Source organism: Sinocyclocheilus rhinocerous, unplaced genomic scaffold, assembly GCF_001515625.1.
Source record: "Sinocyclocheilus rhinocerous isolate Xijiao unplaced genomic scaffold, SAMN03320098_v1.1 scaffold957, whole genome shotgun sequence".
Classification (NCBI taxonomy): Eukaryota; Metazoa; Chordata; class Actinopteri; order Cypriniformes; family Cyprinidae; genus Sinocyclocheilus; species Sinocyclocheilus rhinocerous.
Window position 1 is genome coordinate 138,969 of NW_015649405.1, and position 24,411 is coordinate 163,379.

The 24,411-nt window shown below is 37.0% G+C and overlaps 1 protein-coding gene across 11 annotated transcripts in view; it reads right to left on the reverse strand.

Annotated features, from left to right (window-relative positions):
• The window catches only part of LOC107710549 (receptor-type tyrosine-protein phosphatase F), a 230,461-nt gene that overhangs the window by 132,829 nt on the left and 73,221 nt on the right, over positions 1–24,411 (reverse strand). The window contains exon 1 of one of the 11 annotated variants that reach the window (XM_016515337.1): positions 12,767–13,301. The exons of 8 other annotated variants lie outside the window; for them this stretch is intronic. The gene's annotated coding sequence lies outside the window, so the exon portion shown is untranslated. Of the gene's footprint in view, positions 1–12,766; positions 13,302–24,411 lie in introns of those variants that run through there. 2 more of the 11 variants (XM_016515346.1, XM_016515347.1) reach the window with 2 other exon arrangements.

Here is a 24,411-nt window from a genome sequence, read left to right on the forward strand (position 1 = left end):
AAATGAGGTCTAATATTAGCCAATTGCTAATAAATTCTCAGATTTTACTCGCCAGTGTGTGAGTTGGAGGCTAAGTATAAGTTTAGCGCAGATATATTTTCATATATATGTATATGTGTATGTATATATTTATCAGTCTGGCGAGTAAACAAAAACATTTACTAGCCAATGGCGATTCAGTTGCCAAGGTGTTCGTAGAGGGCTGATATGACACAAATGAAAAAATGGATAGGCCTGGAGTATTGACACGCTCACAGTACACGTGAGACGTAAACAGAAGAGCCATCTTTAAGGTCTCTTTTGTGAGTGGATGACCAAACGTTCCCTCAGTCCTTTCCGTCATGATGTGAGCCTGCAATCACATTTGACTCTTAGATAGATGGCATCAGATGTGGTGACAGCTCAGTCATTTATTCAGTATAAATGCCAATAAAAAGGAGCAAAAGCTCTCTGAATAAGACATAACCAGGAGATTTACTGTCATATTTTGAAGATTACCAAAAGGCTTCTCATTCCTTCCTGCAGCCACAAATCAATCGCAGAGTAATTCAACAGAAATTAGATGTACTACACACACAGCAAAACACACACTGAAGAAACGCTTGACGTGGAATTCGCTGTTATTATTATTATTGATGTCACAGCATGAAGCAAAGGTGCAAATATATTGTGCAAAGATAAATGTATTTATTTATATTGTGCAAAAATAATTTATCTAATGACAATGCCAGATATGACCCAAGATACATGACCTCACAAAGTGGGGCTTGAATAGATGTGACTGGATAAGTACTAAAGACTGTTGTAAGCAAAAGCTACATGAAATTGGACTCTGAAGTTGGACTATGGGTTATTAGATGAATTATCTAAAGGTTCTGGCTAGCACTTCAACCTCCAATTACTTCTTAAACTTAAAAAAAAAAATAACCATACAATCACAAAAATATACCAAGAGATAAAGAGTCAACTACACGCTTGATGTACAACAGGATATTTTTACTAAAGACTGCAAAGAATCTCAGCTGACTATAAACCTGGAGTTGAACACAAAACAAGCTCAACCAAAGTCAACAGCACTACGTATACGACAAAGAAACACAATGCCTCTGGATCCCCCACAGCCTGCTAAGTTTACCCTCAGCATCGGCACCGGTGCTCAATCCACACACAAACAAACAGAAGGCATGTCAACAGAGACACCTGAATCAATACTGCCGGAGACTGAATAAGCACATCTTGACAATGAAACACTTCATTAGAACAAAATGCCTCTTAAATATGGAATCTGACATTTTTTAAAGTAAAGTAGTTTTCATGTGAATACTAGTGTTGGGCTACATGCTCCATAGTCATTTTGTCCTATTGTCTCCCTGTGAGATCGTCGATACATGATATTACCGTGCTAATTTATTTAAATATTTACTTAGTTTCATAGCCGGAGAGTGAACCAATTTCAGGGTAAGGCTAAAAAAGCCAAATGTTAGTGTAATCTATTAACTAAATATATAAAATATTTTTAATATGACTGAATTTGCATTTAACATGATAACATTTTTAATAGAAACATTGTAAGTTACTAATTATAATGCTTATATTTCCTCAGTTATCCAAACAGCAACTGCAGAAAACGAGCAAAGAACATTTACATTACCAAAATCGTAATCAGCAAAGCTGTCTACATTGTATGATGAATAAATATCTTATACTTACATCACACGTGCATCTGCACTTTGTTGTTTATGATGAGAGAATTCGCAAGAGCGCAGAATTCAGTCAGCGAGCTCGCACTCAACAATAAAACTCTAGTGCTTCGGCGATGACTTATCTGAATGCCTCTGATCGGTCAATGCATTCATAAACTCAACTGAATCGTGTGTGTTTGGTTATAACGCGCAAAACACGGAAAAAGAAATATGATGGAACAAACAAGCCACAGGTGTTATCTCCGACTATTGTCGAGAATTTGCATTTAACATGATAACATTTTTAATAGAAACATTGTAAGTTACTAATTATAATGCTTATATTTCCTCAGTTATCCAAACAGCAACTGCAGAAAACGAGCAAAGAACATTTACATTACCAAAATCGTAATCAGCAAAGCTGTCTACATTGTATGATGAATAAATATCTTATACTTACATCACACGTGCATCTGCACTTTGTTGTTTATGATGAGAGAATTCGCAAGAGCGCAGAATTCAGTCAGCGAGCTCGCACTCAACAATAAAACTCTAGTGCTTCGGCGATGACTTATCTGAATGCCTCTGATCGGTCAATGCATTCATAAACTCAAATGAATCGTGTGTGTTTGGTTATAACGCGCAAAACACGGAAAAAGAAATATGATGGAACAAACAAGCCACAGGTGTTATCTCCGACTATTGTCGATACACTAAACGTCTATTGGCACATCTCTAGTGAATACTCACAACAATTTGTCAAAAACATATCTGGACACATAATTTAACCCTAAATCAAGAGAAAGTAGAAAGAAATAATAGTTTGCTTTAAAAAATTAAGCTTCTTTTCAGGACCATTGAATAGTATATATATTTTATTGTGACATTCTTTTATTCTAAATGTGACTTACCCAAATGTCTGTCATTGGCCAAAAGTTCAAGCTGCCTGGTCATTGAATTACATTCCTTGAGCAAAACTCATTGAATAATTGTAGGAGATTAAAAACAGTCCTTTAAGAAGGAACGTTTCCTCTAGAAAGAGATATTTCACTTATGAAAAATCATCAACACCACGTCCTCCATCACTGTTGAAGACACAGCATGAGAGCAAGAGCTGCAAAGTCGAACAGCTATCTGAAAACTAAGACCTTATCAATCTTCAGACAAGTGACTCTAAAGAGAGTAGCAGAGAATGGCATAAAGCCTGATGTTAGCAACTACAGACGCAGGTGGCTTTCTTCAAGTCTCCAGTCCAGCTCTGAAACGCAATCCTTTGTAGAAACTCAGGTGGGACAAGAATTTGGTTCACAATACTGGTTTTCTGGTCACGGTTTGCGAAAAAAAAAAGCTCTTGATAATGTGTGAACGTTCTCCTTGACTGGAAGCAATGCAAGACCCTTTGTTTTCTGAGGGCGTAAGTCCTTCACCGTGTTAAAACAAAGATGGGATTAACCGTAGGAGGCCTGTTAGCATACACTGCACCAATTTTTAGTAGGGGAACATTCTAAAGGATGAAAACAGGAGGATCGCCATGGGAAAACAGGTTAACCTGGGAGTCATTATCACCTTTAATTACGCAGTAAATAAGGCAAATGAGATTTCACAGGTACAACTCATCCATTTACACAGCTGGATATGAAGATCAGGCAGTGGAGGAACACCTTGTCAGGTTTTAGGTTGACTCAAGGACTCGCAAACAAGCAAATTTCATAATCAAACCGCCATTCATTCTGCAAACTACTCTAAACTTCTGCTTCCTGCCGAGCAAGTCCTACAGGTGTGGGCAAGCTGCGGATGCATCTCACTGTGGGGTCCGCTGCCTTTCTCTCTTTCCGTCTCTCAGCTCAACAACAGACAGCTGTGACAGATGGAGCCATATCCCCATCGGTCTCGTGAGGCTCTGGATTTAAAATGTAAAAGAGCAAGCAGCGATTGGGAGGAGGAAGAGGCGATGTCACAGGGCAGCAGACGTCAGGGACGGCTGCCATGAGAACACAAGGCTAACTCAAGCACTAACAGACTTCCCGTCCAAGACAAACCAACAAACTGCAGACCGGCGAGGTGGCAAGTGGCTGCTTCTTGAACACGCCTATAACCAGGGGACAGAATTTAAATGAGGCCCGGCTTCCAAGAAGTTGGCAGATCAAACTCGATATTGGTTATTAGCTGCCTTTCTGAAGAGAAACCAACATGGAGGCAAGCTGGGCAGCTCCATTAGCATTCAGGGGTGAATCATACAAACCTGTAGTGTTGCTTCCCACCGGTGCGAGAGACAGGTAAGGGGACGTGTTCTGTTCCCTTATTTCATGCAGATGAAGTCATTAGTTTCTTTCGCTCCAACTTGGCGATGGTTGTAACTAACGGGGCAGTGCACAGCGAAGCTGAGAGGAAGAAGAGAGGGATTAGCCTGATAGTTGCTTTTCACTGAAACTCTCCACAGCATAAAGGGTTTCTCTGACAGCTTGTGACACACTTTGACAACGACAGGCAAATTACCCAGGGTTTCACTTGAAAGGAACGAGATCAAAAGAGCCACCATGGCCTCCGTCTCCAAAGCAGAGTCAGTGTGCTTTTCTGCAAAATGGGTTTATACTGCCACACTGTTTCCCTCCCCATCAGTGCTATATAAGAATTGAAGGACCGCTTTGAGACAAAAGGTGAAACCTCTCACTTAAATTATAATAACAGCTACAAAAAGAACAACCTGCCAATTGAATTTGAGCTGATGTACTCCAAAAAAGTCAGATGTGATTGAGGAACAACAGTACGAGACAAGATCAATCAATATACCACTAAAATGTGCACTTGGTTGACAAGAAAAGCCATTGAACCACAAACACAACCGCTAATAACTTTGAGGTGCACATCATGTCCATTAGGGATGGGACACAAAGGTTGACTACTGATAACCCTTACCCTAGATTTGTTTTTGAGCACACTGGCCCTGCTCCTCAAGTAAAAAAAAAATACTTCTAAAATCCATGTCTTAAGACTCTGCCCTGCAGAGTTTAGCTCCAATCCTAATTAAACACACCTAAATCAGCTAATCAGGATATTCAGGCATATTAGAAAGTTCCAGGCAAATGTGTTTGGGCAGGTTGGAGGAAACTTCAGCAGGACATTGGTTCTCCATGAGCAGGTTTGGACACCCCTGGTCTAGCTGTTTTTCAAAATAAGAATGCGGAAAATACTTCCACTTGGGGTCACGTAAACCCAGATAGTCCAGAGTAATTACACCGGACAGATAGATTTTAAAAATATATAGTTTTTTATGCTGTGCTCACAGAGGGCCCAGAGGCAGCCTTACAATAACTTACAATTTATAGCTTTATTATTATTATTAATAATAATATTGTTGTTAGTGTCGTTTTTATTACTACTACTATTATTATTATTATTAAGGAAGTCGTGGCCTAATGGTTAGAGAGTCGGACTCGTAACCCAAAGGTTGTGAGTTCGAGTCTCAGGTCCGGCAGTAATTGTATGTGGGGGGAGTGAATGTACAGTGCTCTCTCCCACCTTCAATACCACGACTGAGGTGCCCTTGAGCAAGGCGCCAAACCCCCAACTGCTCCCCGGGCGCTGCAGCATAAATAGCTGCCCACTGCTCCGGGTGTGTGTTCACTGCTGTGTGTGTGCACTTAGGATGGCATAAATGCAGAGCACTAATTCCTAGTATGGGTAACCATACCTGGCCACATGTCACATCACTTTCACTTTCATTATTACTATTTGTCCTCTTCTTGATCCTTCAAACTCCCCCTTGTTCCTGATGAATGAGTTTGTTAATATTGTTATTATTGCTTCTATTACTAATTAATACTATTATTATTGCTATTTGTCATCTTCCTCATCCTCCAACTTTCCCCTCATTTCTGATGAACTGAGTCCATTATTATTATTATTGCTACTACTATTACTATTATTACTTATCACCTTCCTCAACCTCCATCCTCCAATTTTTGTTATTAATGCTATTATTATCATCATCATTATTATTACTATTATTGTTTTCTACTATTGTTATGTCTGTTGTACTTTTCTACATGTTCCTTTGTTTATATACTTCCACCCCCCACACGTTAAACTTACACACACACACACACACACACACACACTTACACAAATCATGTTGGCTGTCATGCATGTTTTGTTTACCTTGGTAATTTTGTATTTGATTTGTCACCTGTAAATAGTATATGTGTTTGCATAATAAAATATATATAAATAGTTTTTAATCAGTAAGTATCTCAAAGATAGATTCTGCTTAATATTTCACCTTGAAGACCTCAGTGTTGTCGGTAAAGGGGTGACCGTCTGTTTAGTTGACAGCTGACATCTGACAACATCCTCCCTATTTTCAGTTTGAGATGCTGTGAATCTTGAGGGTGAACACTATTTCACATCTCAGCCATTACCTGGCAAAAATAGAAATCCTTCCATCTGCTTGGCCGAGACATGTCGGCACTGTAATGTGTCGCATGAAATAGATGGTCCGGATCCTGACATAAAATCCATCTTGTTTAGGTCATCCATCTACTGCTTCGCTATCTATCTCCCGCCTCTTCCACACTGTCTAGACCTTCTTTTCCCACTTGGTGCTCTTCGATTTTCACCCTTCTGCACATACACCCACCCCCTCACCCCCCGCTGTAGCTGCAGGGTGGATGTACCTGCAGTAAAAACAGTTCTCAGACTATCAATTACCTCTTCAACAGACATGCAATGTTGGCCCCCGTCTCAAACAGGTTCTGCAGCTCTGCCAACAGAACAACATGCACAGACTCATGTTGAAGCAAACACAGTTCATGAGAAATGCCCACATTTGCTTATGAACACCAGGTTGTTTGCATCACTGCACTATGTACATATACTGCATGTAAAAAAATTGTCAAGGTAGGACACTCCATTGTATAAAATAAATTAACAAGAATGCAGATATGTGAGCTGAAGCAAATAAATGTGTCACCGGACACCCTTTGTTTGGGGTTTTTCAATGGACCTAACATGAGAGTTGCTGCCAGAGGGACCAAGAAAGTAAAAAAAAAAAGCCCAGCTCCTGTCAGGTCAGAAAATGACCGAGATGTCTTTGTGTCACACTGGGATTTTAGTTCTCAGAGACAGGGATTTGTCCACATCCCAACTATGGTGTTCACATAGTTTAGTGTCAAAATGTCAATGTTCATTAGGATCTGATTATCCAGTTGTGTTTGAGGACGCCACATGTCAGTAAGTGACAGAATCCCACCCATCAACATAAAAGACATCTTGTCTAATCATTATTCAGTCCAAAATGGAATAAATAATTTTAAAAAAGGAGCACAAATGCAGAAGTCAGAATCAAATGTAAATATGATACCCAAAGATATCAAACTATAAAATAAAAGCAATACAAATGCTACAAGTCTTCTTTTTCATACTGTAGGTGAATGAGTCAACAGCATGGCATTCATTTCTGTTTGGACCTATTTACTTATTAAAAAAAAGCATTTCCACACAATGATTTGAATATGCCTCTTCTATGATAAACGTTTATATATATATATATATATCTGAATTCAATTTCATTTTGATATTTTGGGGGACATAAAGCTAAAAAAAATGTCTTAAAGGGTAAAATAAGGTTTTTAAAAATATTTTTTCCTTTATCTTAGACACTCATATCTGTCATTGACTCAAACAGAATTCAAGAAATACTATAAAAACAACTAACGGTCAGCAAATGTCAGCTGGAAAACAATGTCAAAGTTTAGGACGACCTCTAAAGCCCAGAAAGATCTCTAAAGCACTTATTTAAGCATATGATTCCGCTTTCAATGCCAAGTCTAGCTGCCCAGGTCTTGAGATTTAGATGTTTGCTTTCTTTTCATATTATTGTTGCGTTCCTCACAATCCCCATCTACTCACTAACAACTTGCCAGGAAAATTAGATAAATCTAGGACTGTGATGGTATGGGATTTTTTCTTACGTGAAAGAAGCAACAAACCACGCGGTTTGGCAGTTTATCATGGAATTTACATGGAAACAAACTAAGGATTAGCAATCCCATTAGCAAGCCGAGTCCGTCTGCTGGTTTTTGAGTGTGGGATGTTTTAGCTAAGATAAGATTCATGGAGGGCACTGAGCTGAAAACACAACAATACTGTTCATCATGAATTGCATTGTGGGAGAATCCAGTTATTAATCCTCTCCAGTACATTCATCCAATGCACGCCATCTGTCGGGTATGGCACCTTTGCACAAAACACTCTCCTAAATTGTGAAACAATTTCGCGTTCCTAGAGGCGAAAAGTGTTTGTTAATGTAAATGCTGTGAGGTTTTTGTTGTCAGATGTCATTGCCTCAAGAAATAATTCATACCCAGAGATAGCGAAAACAGAAAATAAAGACATCATGGTAACGAAATGAATTCATTCTCATTCGCATATCCAAAACAAGTCATCACATTCCGGGGCATCTTGCTGTGCAAAGCATTCTGGGGACGGGAGGAGGATGACTAAAGCAGGGGAAAGAGCCACTCATCATGAAAACTAATGCTGTTGATACCTAATGACATTGCTGTTGCACGGCGGGGTTGGGGGTGAATTCAATTGTCTAGCAAAGAAATGAAATGTTTTCTCGTTCACAAACAGAGCATCATATACCCTAAAGGTAATATAAAGCAAATGAACAAACAGTTCTGACAGGTATTATCCTCACACTATTATTAGTTGTGGCTCCCGAGGTGTGTGCGCTTTGGCCAGTATTGTCTACACCTGTAATAATGGCGTTGGGTTTGAAAAAGCTTCGGAAAATTTTGTTCAGCAAACCTCCTAAAGGTTTTGCCTTATACAAAGACAAGACTCCTTGCATCACTTTGTGACAGCTACAATTTTTCACAACAGAGATCAAATAAAAACTACGAAAAGTATAGCAAGTGTTAGATTTATAAAGTTTTCTATTAATAACACCCCTGCTAAAAGTTAAGGGACATGAAAATCTACATATTTACATACAATCTATTTCTGACGCAACGTTTGCCTCTGCCATGACGTAATTGCAAAGTATTAACAGTTCAGAGGTCCACTCAAACCACTTATTTAAAGTCTCTAGTCATGCAAAGACCTGGGAATATCACCGACGGACCACTCACTGACTGTTATTACAAACATTTAGACTCCGCCAAATGGAGGTGTTTCAATCAGCACGTCCATAACAAGATGATTTAGGAGCAAAATTAGTTCCTGTGTACGCAGGGTAATGTCCTCTTTAATAAAGAGGATTTGTGCGGTTATTTCAGATCCATCTCTCATAATACTAAATGTGTCATAAAATTTAATTTGTACTCTTAATAGCGGATTTGACTTTTGCTGTTTGAATGAATATTAACAGGCGTAAAATACGGATATTTGAGTGGTGAGCACTTGGAGTTAGAGACGCATGTTTGTGAATGCTAATTACTGCAAGGCTCTCAAAGAGAAATTATTTGAACAATAGAGGTAATCACACCCTATTCAATGAAGTGTCGGTGACAAAAAGAGGAGCTTTACTCTAAACAAAAGACACCATCTTTAAACAAAGCATTCTTTAAAGTGCCCCTATTATGCCATTTTTAAGGTTGCTAATATTGTTTTATGAGTCTCCTAAAACAGGTTTACATGCATGCAAGGTCAAAAAACACGTTAGCTTTCTCAAAAAAATAGATTTAATTTTACCTAATTTCTAAATGATTCGTAAACGACTCGTGCGAAGCTGCTGTGATTGTTCAGATGGCGCAGTCCTTTGTGATTGGTCCAGAGACGTAGAGATTGAGGAGCGTCTCTGTAGAGAATGGCTCTGGATAGGTCTACCGCGTACAGCACGTGTCGGAAACGAAACGCCCATTGCCATGACGGAGTGACAGCCCTGGAGACTTGTCAATACATAGAAAATATGGTATCGATTGTACCTTACCAATTCGAGCCGGAGTCTGATGAAACGGTTGAAGTGGCTGATCGACAAGAGACTGATTCGCAAGCACGACTGGAGCAGGACGTTTCTCAGTGGTAAGTGTCAAGTGTTAACAACTCTGTGGTAATTATAAGATGTGATAAAAAAAATTTACTCTCACAGCGTACGATACAGCGTCTTCTCGACATGATGTTAACCACACGGATATTTTACTGTGTTTGTGGGCGGGCAAGTTGGCGACATAGAACGTGGGCAGACATTATGCGAATGTGTTACTTCGTGACGTAGAGCCGTAACAGAATAAGATTTGAATTCCTGACGACTCGTTTAGGAGATTGCGAGCCGACTCGTTTTTTTTGATAGACAATAACTTTATTTATCATGCGCTGTCGGCTTCACAACTTTGCAGATAGTTTATGTTCACATACAGCTACATGACACACTGCATGAAAGGTAATATTCGAAAAGGCATAATAGGGGCACTTTAAAAGATCGATACCAACTTGTATTGCTCTTCATTTAAGAGTGTGTGGCTAATCAGTAAACTATGAGGTCAGTGTTACTACAGCTGTGATGTTTCTCAAATCCAAATGTAGCCCTTAGATCTCACATGCACCATTCCAGCCCTGTCTGAGCACATCACTGGAGCAAAACTGCACCATCTCACGGTGGCTGCCAGGGACAGTAACCAATAATGTATGACAGGACTCAATAATAAGGACAGCCTGCTGGCCCGAGGACAGTGAGAGAGTGTTTTGGGCCAGTTGATGGAAAAGGCACTTGGGCTCTATTGGATAATAATAATAATAATAATAATAAAACAATCAGCAAAATGTTGGACTGTGTGCCAAAAGTATTTATAAATAGCTTTCATGGATATATTATAGCTGTATAATTTCTAGCTGTTGAAAATAAATAAAAAAATTAATAAAAATAAACACTGACATTAATATAAATAATAAATTAATAAATAAAAATTGCTTTTGTTTAAGAAACATAAAAAATATTATTTACTATTTATGAAAATTTGTAAGTTTTTCTGGAACACACACAAAAAAAGGAGAAAATAAAAAGTGTAATTTTTTTGTGGGCCAGTGAAAATGTTGGCAGGTCAAGTAAGGTCTAAACTACTGGCTCGACCAGGCTAACAGAAAATATCTTTATTGCCAAACCCTGTTTGGAGACTCAAATACTCACGGTGCCTCATTTCCCAAAGATTCCCTCCATATCCCAGAGATTCACTGAATGACTATGACGATAATGTCATGACCCACTAGACTTTCTCTCAATAGACAAACCATGAAAAAAACATGTGGAACGCTGAATAAGAAACTCTCAAGTGATTATTAATGACACAAGATGTATAAATAACAAGGAATTTCCTTAAATTTATGCCAGATATCACACAGCACACGTGTTTATATAAACCAGCTAAATGAAGAGGAAAATCTATTCCACTGTCATTTCAATCTCCCTCATCTGGGAAAACCGGTTTACATTATTTGTTTTAGGTTACAGTCATAGCAAAGATAAATACATTTAATTATACAAAATTATCATTCTAATAAGATTTCAATTACACTTATTCAACTACACTTTACTCATATAAAACCTATTTCAAAGTTGCACTACAACATTTTTAAAATAATCTGACATTTCAGTGGGACCAGCAAATGAATTTATTCTAAATAAAATAACACTGATGTTATTGCACCCAAAGCTTAAACTGCCACCTTCAAACACAGAAAAATGTCACCACAAGAACATTATTTGTCATGTTGTTTGTTGAGGCCTTCGCTCTTTGGTGTGATCCCACACTTTACTGAGAAGAGCAGCTGGCGACACGACTGTGACAGAGTTGTAAAAGAAGAATTTCAGGTCACTAGCCTGTTTGTGGGAGGTCAAGAGTGACAGACGAGGGGGTCGGCCACTACCAGTAAGACCAAAAACTCCTGTTGGGCTCCTGTTTTCTATGTTTTATGCAGAGGTGGGCAAGTAGATGCAAAGATCAGAGTGGTTTTGATTCAATAAACTTTTCCTTTAAAAAGCTTTTATCAGGCTCTGTTCTCCACCCCCCGCCCCATTTAAGAGTTGCAAGTCTGTGCCGGTGAATGATTAACAAGCGTGAGAGAGAGTAATGGTTCAAATTTTGCACAACTTTGAGAGAGCAACTCTCGGTTCTCTGAGGCACAGCCCCAGGAGGTCTCAGCTTTTCATGATAAACAAAGCGAGACAGACGTGCTATCTTTACACTCTGTTCCCTTCCCAACTTTCCACCTTCAGAAAACTAAGAGAGAAAGAAGCCATTGGAAGCACCTTTTGTCCTGATAAAGAAGCACCCAAAGTTGAGCAAGGAACCCTCACTTTGCTCGTTGTATTGAGCTACCGCACACAGGTAAAAGAGCCAAACGTACATTAATTTCACAGGGATGTTTTTTTAAAATGGTCCCGACTTTCATAAAATATATCTCAAGCAGACACAAGCCAATTTTCATCCGTCTCCAATAACATCTGGAGTTATGAGGGAGACAGCTATTTCAACAACGTTACAACTCACAACAAAGCCTCTAATTTTCTTCTGTCACCTTTAATCAATGGTGTAGTCTCTCCTGAGCTGGCAAAAAAAAAAAAAAAAAGAAAGAAGAAACCATCCAGAAAGTTAAGACCGGATCAGGCAGGAAAATAAAGACAACTAAGACAACTGGAAAAACGGGTTGTTTGGTCCGAGACTTCATGTGGTCTCACAGCGGGTTATATCAGTGGTAGCTAGGGGACACTCGACGGCTCTCTATTCAAAGTCCCCTGAAAAAAAAAAAACCAAAGGAGGACTCTCACCAGACAGGGGCAATGTGCCAAAGAGGTAGCCAATAGAGTCAAAGTAAAAGTATTGTTTTGGTTTAACAAGTGACAATAAAAGGACAAAAGAGAGAGAGAAAAAAAGTCCTTTGGGAGGAGCAGAAGAAAACCTCAATAGTGGAACAAAGTTAAGACAAAGTTAAGGGATTACTTACTTTAGGTAAGTGCATTTGAAAAATTACCAGTGTTAGAGAAGAAAAAAGTGATCTATGTACTTTTCATTCAATATATTTCAGTTTTTTTGTAAAAAAAAAACAACAATATAACTTAGATTACTGCAAGTGTTGATTTAACTTACCCATTACAATATGAAAATTAAAAAATATCCAGAGGAAATGTGAGAAAAAGTAATCCTTTACTTAAATCCTGAATGTTTTCTTCTTCCCTTGACTGTTATCCCCAAGAGCGATCGCCACAATATTCAAATCCTTACACACGTATCATCCAGGTGGGGAGAACAGACGACACAGAGCTTTTTTTCCCTTGATATTCAATCCAGTAAGTGTATAACTGACATCAAACGAGTTGTGTCTTTCTCCACAGTTCATAAATGTTAACTTGTTTCAGTAGTTTCCCAGTGGTGTGGTAAAACTCTTGTTGATTGTGGAGAGAGTTGATTGTAGTCCTTCCTGAGGGAAGCTTCTTCACACACTGTGAGCTGTGAGTGGGTGAGCGTCAGTCCGGGTGGAGCCAGTGTGATGTCAGAACAGGGGCTCTCGGAGTACTTTCCTGGCAAATGGGCTAAAGGATTGTTTTTACTCACCTGTGTGCAAAGGTTGTACGTGCTTGCCCGTGTGTTCACGACTCATCAGGAACCTTGCCGGGACTTAAATGTTAATGATTAATCATGTTACGATGGAATCGTATGTTATGTGGAGAGAATTTGGATATAAAATGCTATGCCTGAAGTTTAAATTGGGTCAACATTTTAAGATAAACTGCTACAAAAAAAATAAACAATATAAATAATGAATAAATGTTTCTTACACATGACGACAAAAGTAATGCACTTAAAAACCTATTTAAATGTTAAGAAAGAAAGAAAGAAATTAAAAATAATGAATCAAAAGAAAATAGTGAAAGAAGATAATTAATGAACAAAAGAAAGAGTGAAAAGAAAAAGAAAGAGAAAGCGGAAAAGCAAGAAAGTGAAAAAAAGAAAGAAAGAAAGAAAGAAAGTAATGAGCAAACAAACAAAATACCCTAAACAAATATTAAAATAGAGAAAGAAACAACAAGAGAACAGTTAAATTTAAAAAACAAAAGGAAATAGAGAAAGGGAATACTGAACAAGTCAAATGAAGAAAGGGCGAAATATAGAATAAAAGAAACAGCAAAATAAAAAAAGAAAGAGCGAAAGAATCAGCAAAAGAAAGGGTGAAGGAAAGAACAGAAAATAACATATAAACAACCAAAAGAGCAAACAGGCAAACAAGCATGACACAAAACTCAAAAGAATGAAAAACAGAATAAGTGAATGAATAAATTAATGGAAGAAAGAGTGAAAAAGAGTAAAAGAAAGGAAAAAAACAGATAAACGAACAAATAAAAGACTCAAAACAAAGGTTGTTTATGCTTAATTCTAATAAGTGTAAGGTTATAGTAACAAATCTGTCAGTTTCCAGGAGAGAAATCATTGCTAGAAAGCCTAAGCAGTGATTCCCACACAGAATTCCTTGTAATGTCCTAATCTGACAGCAATTCTTATTTGATTTCAGTGAACCTCAGTGGAACATTTCTACCCCTGCATGGCTAATGTAACACTAAAAAGCCATATACAAATGATGAAACACATGAGAAACATCCTATGCATTCTATTGAATTTACCACATAATGTTTACAAATGACACAGAGGTTGGGCTACAAATAATCCTTATCCATCATCATAGGGACTAGGTTATAATATCCGAACTCTGTCACAGTCTATTTTTATTGGAGATACTTGTTTTCATTTCACGGGTAATTATATAAATGCATTACATTCCATTTGTGCATGTAGACTAAATATTGACATGACATAATCAATAATACAATTTCCATTGATTCAAAATGACTGTATCTAGCATAACCTACATTACCTCTGAGTAGCTTAAAGGATAGTTCACCCAAAAATGAGATTTCTGTCACCATTTACTCACCCTCAATGTCATTCCAAATCTGCATGACTTACCTTCCTCTGGGAAACACAAAGGAAGATATTTTGAAGAATGTTTTGACTGCTTTTGGACACCACTGACTTTCATTGTATGGACAAAAAAAAAGACATTTAAAAAAAAAAAAGGAAAATTGCACTCAAACTAACTTGAAACATCCTTAAGAAGACATTAAACCTATTCTCACAACACATTTCTCACTTCTGCCTCTTGTCACGTGAACAATGCCTCCGGATAAGAAACCAGGACAAGGTATCGCTCTGAGAGTTTCAGGCTCCTCTGGAGGAGAGACATTGTGAACATTAGAGACTGCTTTCTAGGGCATAATTACACTTATATCCACAATGGTCCCTCCGCTGCATCACCCCCAGAGAAAACCCAGGCACACTGTATCTGTGTGGCGTCTTCACTACTGCAAACCATCACAATGTCAGAGGGAAAGCTGTTTCTATTCATCCTCCATGCGTGCTGGTGAAGCGGCTAGAGGGCGAACCGAAGAAAGAGGTTAAGAATGCCATGCCACACCTTTTGCCCTTCCTGCCCCACTTTCTCCGAGGGCTTTTCAACCATCACATGGCAAGATAAAAGAACGACTGAAATAGCCCGCAGGCTACAGCCTGGCCCCGTGAGCCGTTAATTTCAGTGTACAACCGTTTGAAACAGCTTTAGCTTTTACGATGAAGTCGTTAGTGCAGATGGAGAGCCCAGCACAGCTGTCAATTACTTAATACCCACCAGCGCCCTCCCTGTAATTTAAATCAATTTACTGACACCTTACCCACAATCCAAGTGTTCAGATGGGTTACTCTACCAACAGGGCAACCCAATTGTGCTTTCTAAGAGAGCTCACATGAAACACAAGAGCTGGGCAATGGATCACTGGAAAGGTTCCCAAAGCTTTGTATGGAATGTTAATAGTTCTGACCAAATGAAGTACCAAACAACAAAACAAACCACATATTCATGGTGATTCATGAACTGCACTGAATGATAATTATCTAATCCTTTCTCCGAATCTTATTTCACATGGGAGACATTTGCCCTGTTCCAAAACCTAATTTTAAGGCAGCATTACATGTATACTTTGTGAAAACAGCAAGAATGCAACGTGGCAAGCTCAGTGAAAAGAAAAAAAAAATAGATAGGCTAAATAAAATAAAAAATCTGAAATGTCTGATGCAAGAGAAATGAAAATAACAATTGGTTCATAAAGTACTAAAAAGTATCAATAAAAATAGGTCAGTTTAATTAGAAATTGGTTATTTTACTTCATAAGTGCATGGTATTTCTTTTAGAGCATCACACTGTTAGCTTAGCAAAATGCTAACATCAAACTCTACAGAAATTAATATAGAGGTGAGCCTGGCATAACATGACAATATATGTTTCATAAAATACTGATAAGTATCAATAAAATACTTTGTATGTGTATGTGCTCTGTATTTTTACTCATAGCATCACAATGAGAACTCAGCAACATGCTAAAGTCAAACCATACTGAAATCAATAGCCATTCGAATCTGCCATGTAACAAGCTATTTAAGAGCCATATCAAAAATAAACAATTGAAAAATATCAATAAATAATTTCTACTTAATTAGTATTTGACTATTTCACCTCATATCTGTCTGTGCTATGCATTTTAATTAATTTTAGACCATCACACTGTTAGCTTAGCAACATGCTAATGTCAAACTACAGGAAATCAATAGCAATATTGAGTCAGCCTTGCAAAGCGCTGTGAGTGTGACGTGGAGTAGTTGCCTAAGAGCATTGCAAATCAGTAATATATAAAAGTACACGATGTTTAGGATGAATTTTTAATGTATTGGATAAAGTGTGAGGCAGCTCACTAGCTTTTAAAACAGTTGTTGTAAAGCCATGAGGGTGATGAAAAACAAAGATGAATGAAAGTGTTATTTTAAACGTGCTCATCATAGCCACATTTATACTCATCATTATGCCTCAACTCACAACATGAGCATCATCTGTTGCAGACTGATTGTATATAGTTATGTTGTACACTGTAAAGTATAATGTAACAATGCCTAACAAAATTTGCATACGCGTGTCCTATTTGTGCATGCATAATTTGTGTGAATGATGAAATCAAAGGCAATTGCAAGTCCTGTAATTTGCATTTACGTGTACAAGAATATGCGATGTCTGCCAAATTTAAAATGGAAAAGCGAGTTCAATTTGACATTACATTTTTAATGTCCCAACAGGTATGACCCTGCCGTACTGAAAGAAAAGCAAGAGCAAAGCTTCCGTTAGCCATTTCACTTCCTTATCACCACACTCCCAGTCTGCCAAAACTCAAATGAAAATGTCAATTGGTTCTTGTAAGTGGGAATTTTTGGAGTAGGGGATCCACAATAATGCGCAATTTGTATTTTGAAAATCATTCTGTTTTCAGTAAATCAACACCTCGATAGATAGATAGATAGATAGATAGACAGATAGATAGATAGATAGATAGATAGATAGATAATGCATTAAAAAAAATTCACCAACTATAAAAATATAGCCTTAACAATTTTATTACATAAGATTCTCATTAAGAAGAGTATTTCCTGACTTAAGTCACTAGATTTTTGAGAAAATAACATAAGCATTTTAAAGACGAAAAGCCCTACATTGTGATTTACTGTATATTATTTTATATTAACATAAAATTTGCACACATTTTTATGAATCTGGTCACAATAGTGAAGCTTTTGCTTTAAATAGCAAATATTCGATTTGTATTTTAAAAATCATTCTGTTTTTAAAATATCTAAATTGTTTTACTGCATTTCTTATTTTTCTTCACAATACAATTCTACAGATCTATCAATAATAACCAAAATGCAAAAGAAAATTGTATTTGTATTATGCATTTAACTAAATTCACCATACATTAAATCCAACTATAAAAATAATTAATTTAATTAAATAAGATTCTCAATAAGAGTATTTCATTACTTAAGTCACTATTGAGAAAAGGTAAAATCATTTTAAAGACGAATTTCCAGGGGGGGGAAACCGTACATTGTGATATATATTGTATACAATTTTATATTGACAAAAATGTAATAATTTTTTTTCTATACCACCCCACCCTTTATTAACACATTTTTTTTTATAAATCTGGTCACAATGGTGAAGCTTTTACAGTAATCATTAGAAAACTAAGTCTAGCCTGATTTTTAATGTGAAGCAATCCTCGACAGGTTGCAAGTCAGAATTAGCCTACCTTCTTTTTTAAATTCATCCCTCCTTCTCAGTACTTCAGGTGTGTCACTGTAAACAACAGTTGGGAAGCACCTGTGTAAGCGCGCACAGCTGTGAAACGGCTACAAACGCACATACAGCGACTGAATCCACAGAGGTTCAGTCTGGAGAGGAGACTAAACCCACAGTAACAACACACCTCCGCCAGTGTGTATGCAAAGCGCTCCATCAATATTGAACACCGCCACACAGTCCTATTACATCTGAATGTAGATACGGGGTCTTAGGGAAGGTACGGCACTCACTCGCTGGGCGGTTAAAGATAATGGAGCTTCAAGCAGAGTGAAAGGGGCTGACGCACTCAGTGACAAGAGCTGAGAAAAAAACAGCACACTGAGATAAGACTCTGTGCTTGGTAAACTGACCTCGTGTGTGTTTGTGTGTGTCCAAGTAAAGTACCTCACACAGAGTTCAGCAAGGCCACCTTCAGTACTTCCAATTCTGTGCACTTGTGATGCGGCATGATTGCGGATTTGAGGCTGGTGTAAAAAAGAGAGAGAGACTCTGCGTCTGGATATGCAGGGCGAACAATACTCGTGCCATATCTTTGGTCCTGGCAAGACTGTACTTTTTGAGCCAATTACCTGAGCTGTAGATGTCATGTGACAAATCACTTTGGAGTGCCAGGTAAATGATATCATGATTCTGTTTGGTTAATGATATCATAATTGGTTAACAGCACCACAAGAATGAGTACAGTTGCTGAAATGTGACATTAAAAGCAACAGGGAAAAAAGGATTCACACTTAACAATAAAAAAAAGAAAATGTAAAAAAGAAAAATGTAAACAATAAAAAAAATTTATTATTATTATTATTATAAAAAGTAAAAAAATAATAATAATAATTAAGTTGAATAAAAGACGCTGGTCAAACATCTGCTGCACCATAATAAATTATTAGTAAGACATATGGTGTTGTATCATATATATTTATTTTCATATTATACTGATAACTTATAAATGTCTGATATTAAAATTCAATCCTCTTTTTTTGTAAACACATTTCAGAAATAAATAAATAAATACTACATGTGAATTTAGGCAACACAACATTATCATGTACGATAATAAATATGAAACAATTTGATAGAAGTATGAATATATTTTACATTTAACAGTATTTTATAAAATGATTCATATTTTTTGAAGATTAACTTTAAGTGAGTGCTATATGATGATGGCAAAAGTAATGTAAAGTAAATGTAAAAAACAAAAGCATGCACAGTTAAATATAAAATTAAGATTTTGTTGATTACGATACCATAATTAAATGTAGGCGAGACCACAGAGAGGCTCATTATTATTGAGAGTAATTTCAATGTTATTGTTATATGATTTGTCTCTGCTCACATACAGCAAAATAATAAAGAAATAAGATTTCATTCTACATTCATTATGTATTGATAATTATCTTGTTCATTTTATAAACATATTCATGTTATAAATCCAGCAATACATCTCATTCATGATCATATTTTCAAATGCTATAGCCCAGCAATCACACTAGGGCCAACAAAAGTACTAGGCCTACTCGCGATACAAACGCAGTCAGTTCGAAAAAGAGAGTAGCCCTAGACCGCTGTTCTCTGTTGCTATTAAAAAATTATAAACGACACACATTCTTTATTACATTAATCCGTACATCTCACGGGCTGCATTCTCTGAGGGGAGAGGCAGAGCGTGTCGCTGAATGCGGCAGACAAATCATTTTTATCTGGGACCCCGGCGGGTATTGACAAACCAGGGATGCATTTAGATAGCCCAATTAAAATGGGGAAATGAACCGACGACATCAGGCACTTTGAAAACGCTGCAGCCCTCTCGTCCTCTGACTCTTCAAAGGCCAGACACACCACGAAGAGCAATGAGGGGGGAGAGAGAGGTGGTGCAGGGGGCTTCAAAGGGAAGAAATTCTCCTCCACAGGCGAGCAACTGGAGGCAGAGGCAAACCAAAGAGCAGAAACCCGAAGCGGCTGAGGCGCGGCTTTCAGACCGACTTCACAGCAGGGCTCTACGCTAACTTTTTTTTTTTCCCCCATAAGGACTCGCGCCTCTGAGTTAAAATTAGGGGCACTGTTGAAGTTCATTTAACTGTAACGTTAATGTGCCATTACAGCATACATATGCATAATCTAGCATTTAAAACTGAATATAGAATTACTACAGAATTCAGAAACATATGGACTTGATATCAGTATCTTAAAATTATAAGCATTTATTAGCTTTTATTTATATTAGCATTTTAATAACTTTTATAAGTATGACATTTAATATATTTATTTTTTTAAATAAATTCTTGTTCAGGATTCTTTAACAAACAGAACGTTCAAAATAACAGCATTTATTTTAATTATAATGATACTGAATAAAAAATAAAAAAATCTTATAGATCCCAGACTTTTGAATGATGTGCTAAAAAGCTGAAATTTTACCCGCATCTCTCCGACGCAGTTGCAGTTATGACAGGATGGAGATCTCTCTCACAAAACCACACCTCTCAGGACTTAAAGGACACCATTTATCTTAATTTGCAGCTTTGATGCTTCAACAAAGCCTGTAATTGGTAGAGATCGACCGATATATTGATTTCCCGATATTTAAGCATTTTACAATAATCGGATATCGGTTTTGTAATATCGGATTCACCGATAAACGCCGCCATCTTGTGGATGTTTTGAGAATTGCGCGCAGGATCGCCATTGCACCACGGCGTCTGAGGGGAGAGGAGACAACAACAACGGCGTGCACAGGTACTTGATTTACTGTAGTTAGTAAACTTTATTTAACATAACAGCCATTAATGCACAAATTAGATGTATTACATAAATGCCTGATATGCAGTTTATGTAGCTTGGCTCGAAGAAATAGAGAGGAACCCACGGAGTCACATAAAATAATCCGTCAAGTCCTGTCCCAATAAAGACGTAACTTCGCGTGAATTAAATAATATGCAGCCATGAATGGGCGCATGTTTGAAATAAAAGTGCTGAATTTAATTCGCTCTCTGTTGTCTATATGCTGCTGGTAATTTAACACTTTTTTTTTTTTAAGATGACTGAAAGAAGGAAAAACCACTCAGTCATTTATTTACTTTATAACAGTAAATAAATATCGGTTCTGCATATCGGTTATCAGGCACATAAACATGCAGATAAACTGCGCTGTCAGCAGGCATTTCATAATCTAGAACGACAAAAACATTATTAGTAATTCTGATATAACATGCCAGTTGAGAAATGCAATAAAATACAAGGTTTTGTTTGTTATATTTCAATATTCCAGAGAATATTATTCAGTGAATTAACATTATTCAGTGACTTATTCTTCACTCTTAAGCCTAATAAACCGCTTAAAAACCTACTAAAACGGTAGTTTAAAATGAAGTTGATATGACTCTTTTTATTTATTTTCTCCATTTGAAAACATTAGACCTTCTACATTTATTTTGCTTATTGTTAATATTAGTGTTGCTGCTGATGCTTTAAATAAAATGTATTTAACATGAAAGGCTGGTAATTTAACACTTTTTTTTTTTTAAGATGACTGAAAGAAGGAAAAACCACTCAGTCATTTATTTACTTTATAACAGTAAATAAATATCGGTTCTGCATATCGGTTATCGGACACAAACACGCAAATAATTGTATCGGTATCGGTTATAAAATATCAATATTGGTCGATCACTAGTAATTGGACACATACAGTGGGTACGGAAAGTATTCAGACCCCCTTAAATTTTTCACTCTTTGTTATATTGCAGCCCAACACATTATTCAATGTGCTTTTCTTTTGCATGCACTTAGATTTATATATTAAGTTGCTCAAGCAAGTGGCAAAACTTTTAAACTACTTTTCTTATGTTATCACAAACTTACCATTGACAGAAATAGTCCTCTCTACTGCTTTTTCTTTTGCATTTAAATCTTTATTACAATCCTGCGGTTCATAAAGAACTTTGTTTTCCTACCTCCACGAATGCCATCTATTATTGCCTTGTTTATCTAAAAGTGCTCTTTCCCTTTAAACCTAGCCAAAAAGCCATAAGCAAGTGGCAAAACTTTTAAACTACTTTTCTTATGTTATCACAAACTTACCATTGACAGAAATAGTCCTCTCTACTGCTTTTTCTTTTGCATTTAAATCTTTATTACAATCCTGCGGTTCATAAAGAACTTTGTTTTCCTACCTCCACGAATGCCATCTATTTTAAATAGATAGATATATAAATTAATATTAAATCTATATTTAGTTAAATATTCTGGATATATTACTCTCAAGTGGTCTGACAATATGCTTTGTTTTTTTGTTTTTGTTTTTCTGGACCGTGTGACTCATTAGACTCTGTGGAAAACCAACTTCCATGTCCCCTTCTTTAGCCACCATTTAGATTAAAAGAGTTACCCCCAAAAAAATAAAATTCTGTCATTGTTTACTGACCAGAGTTTTCATTTTTGTGTAAAATATCCGTTTAATTGAATGAACAGCTAATTTAGACACTAAGTGCTCTTCTGCAAGAATCCCAGTCCAGCAGGTCAGTAGGTCTCAGATGTATCGAGACGGCTCTCATGAATAGGCTGTGCCAGGCCTGAAGAGGGGACACTTTGTTCTTACTGAGATTCACAGTTGATTAGTCAACTATTAGGGGGCAGCCCTAGACTCCACTAGCTAGTTCTTGCTCAATGAACTACGGCTGTGTAGTTTATGGCTGCTTTTTAAATTTCTCCAGTTACTGTATCGGCAACACAGTCTAGATGCCGAAGAGCTGGTAAACAGTTTCAATACTTTTTGTACAGCTATCTTAAATGAAGTTTCTCCTCTTAAAGCTAAGACGCCCCCCAAAGAAATGAGAATGTTTAATGAGAATATGGTTGTTCAAGGAGGTACTTGACTATGTCTCATCTAGTGTACTCCTTATCGTAATCCCTGTTTACAAAAGCTCCATTCCATCCTGCCTTAAACATACTGCAGTTGAGCCACTGTTTAAAAAACAAACCTTGACTCTATTGATCCAATCAATTACAGGCCTATTTCAAAATGACCTTTTTTGTCAAAAATTCTAGAGACTGTTGTACTAAATCTTATATGATTTGCAATAAATCAACTTTTAAAAGTAGCAAGTTACTTCATGCTATTTGTAGATTCTGGTAATTGTTCCATCCTTGTATTGCAGGACTTGCTTTTGACACCGTTGATCATTGCATTCTCCTAAATAGACGAAAACTTGAGGTCGGCATCCATAGAGCTGCAGTAAACTTTTTTTTGTCTTTACTAAAAGGAGTTTTTTGGTGGATATTGGAGCAATCTTATCACCTACAGTTCCCCATCTCCTGTGGTGTGCCTCAAGGCTCTGTCCTGGGTCCAACCTTTTTCTCCTTATATATGCTCCTGCTTCATGACATTTGTGACCCTGGACCACAAAACTAGTCATAAGGGTACATTTTTTGAAATTGAGATTTATGCTCCATCTCAAAGCTGAATAAATAAGCTTTGCCTTGATGTATGGTTTGTTATGATAGGACAATATTTGGCCGAGATACAACTATTTGAAAATCTGGAATCTGAGGGTGAAAAAAAAAATCTAAATATTGAGAAAATCGCATTTAAAGTTGTCCAAATGAAGTTCTTAGCAATGCATATTATATTACTAATCAAAAATTAAGTTTTGATATATTTAAAGTAGCAAATTTACTAAATATCTTTATGGAACATGATCTTTACTTAATGTCCTAATGATTTTTGGCATAAAAGATAAAAAAAAAAAATTTGACCCATACAATGTATTTTTGGCTATTGCCACAAATATACCCCAGCAACTTAAGACTGGTTTTGTGGTCCGGGGTCACATTTTTGAGGCCTCCTATCAGGTTTTTGCAGATGACACCCAACTTAATCTCACTTTAAAATCAGGTACGAACTCTTTGACTCCCCTGTTAGCATGTTTAAGTGATATTAAAAGTTGGATAGATAAAAAACTTCCTGCAGCTAAACGAGAATAAGAATTATGCTATGCTATTTGGCCCTTCACAATTGTCAGGCAGTTTTTGCTGTAACTTTGGCACCCTTTCAAGCAAACATAAGTTCACCAGTTTTAAAACATCGGTGTCATTTTAAATCCAGAAGAATTTGACAAACAAATAATTTCTGTAGTCAGAGCCAGTTTTTTTTCCTTCTGCAGCTAAGGTAGCTGCATAAACTAAAATCTTTTCTCGCTTTTAATGGAGACTTTTAACCTGGAGACTTTTGTTCATGCATTTATTTCTACTATAGGCTAGATTACTGCAAAGCTTGTATGCTGGAATTAATCAGTTTTCTCTCTGACGCTTACAAGTGGTTTAGAATGCTGCAGCTCAGTTTTTGACAGGGACAAAAAAATAAAAAGAGAACACATATTGCCTGTGCTAGCCTTCATTGGTTACCTGTGAAATACATAATTGACTGAAGAGTTTGTTTTTAAAGCTTTGCATGGACTTACTGTAATATATATATATATATATATATATATATATTAGTGTT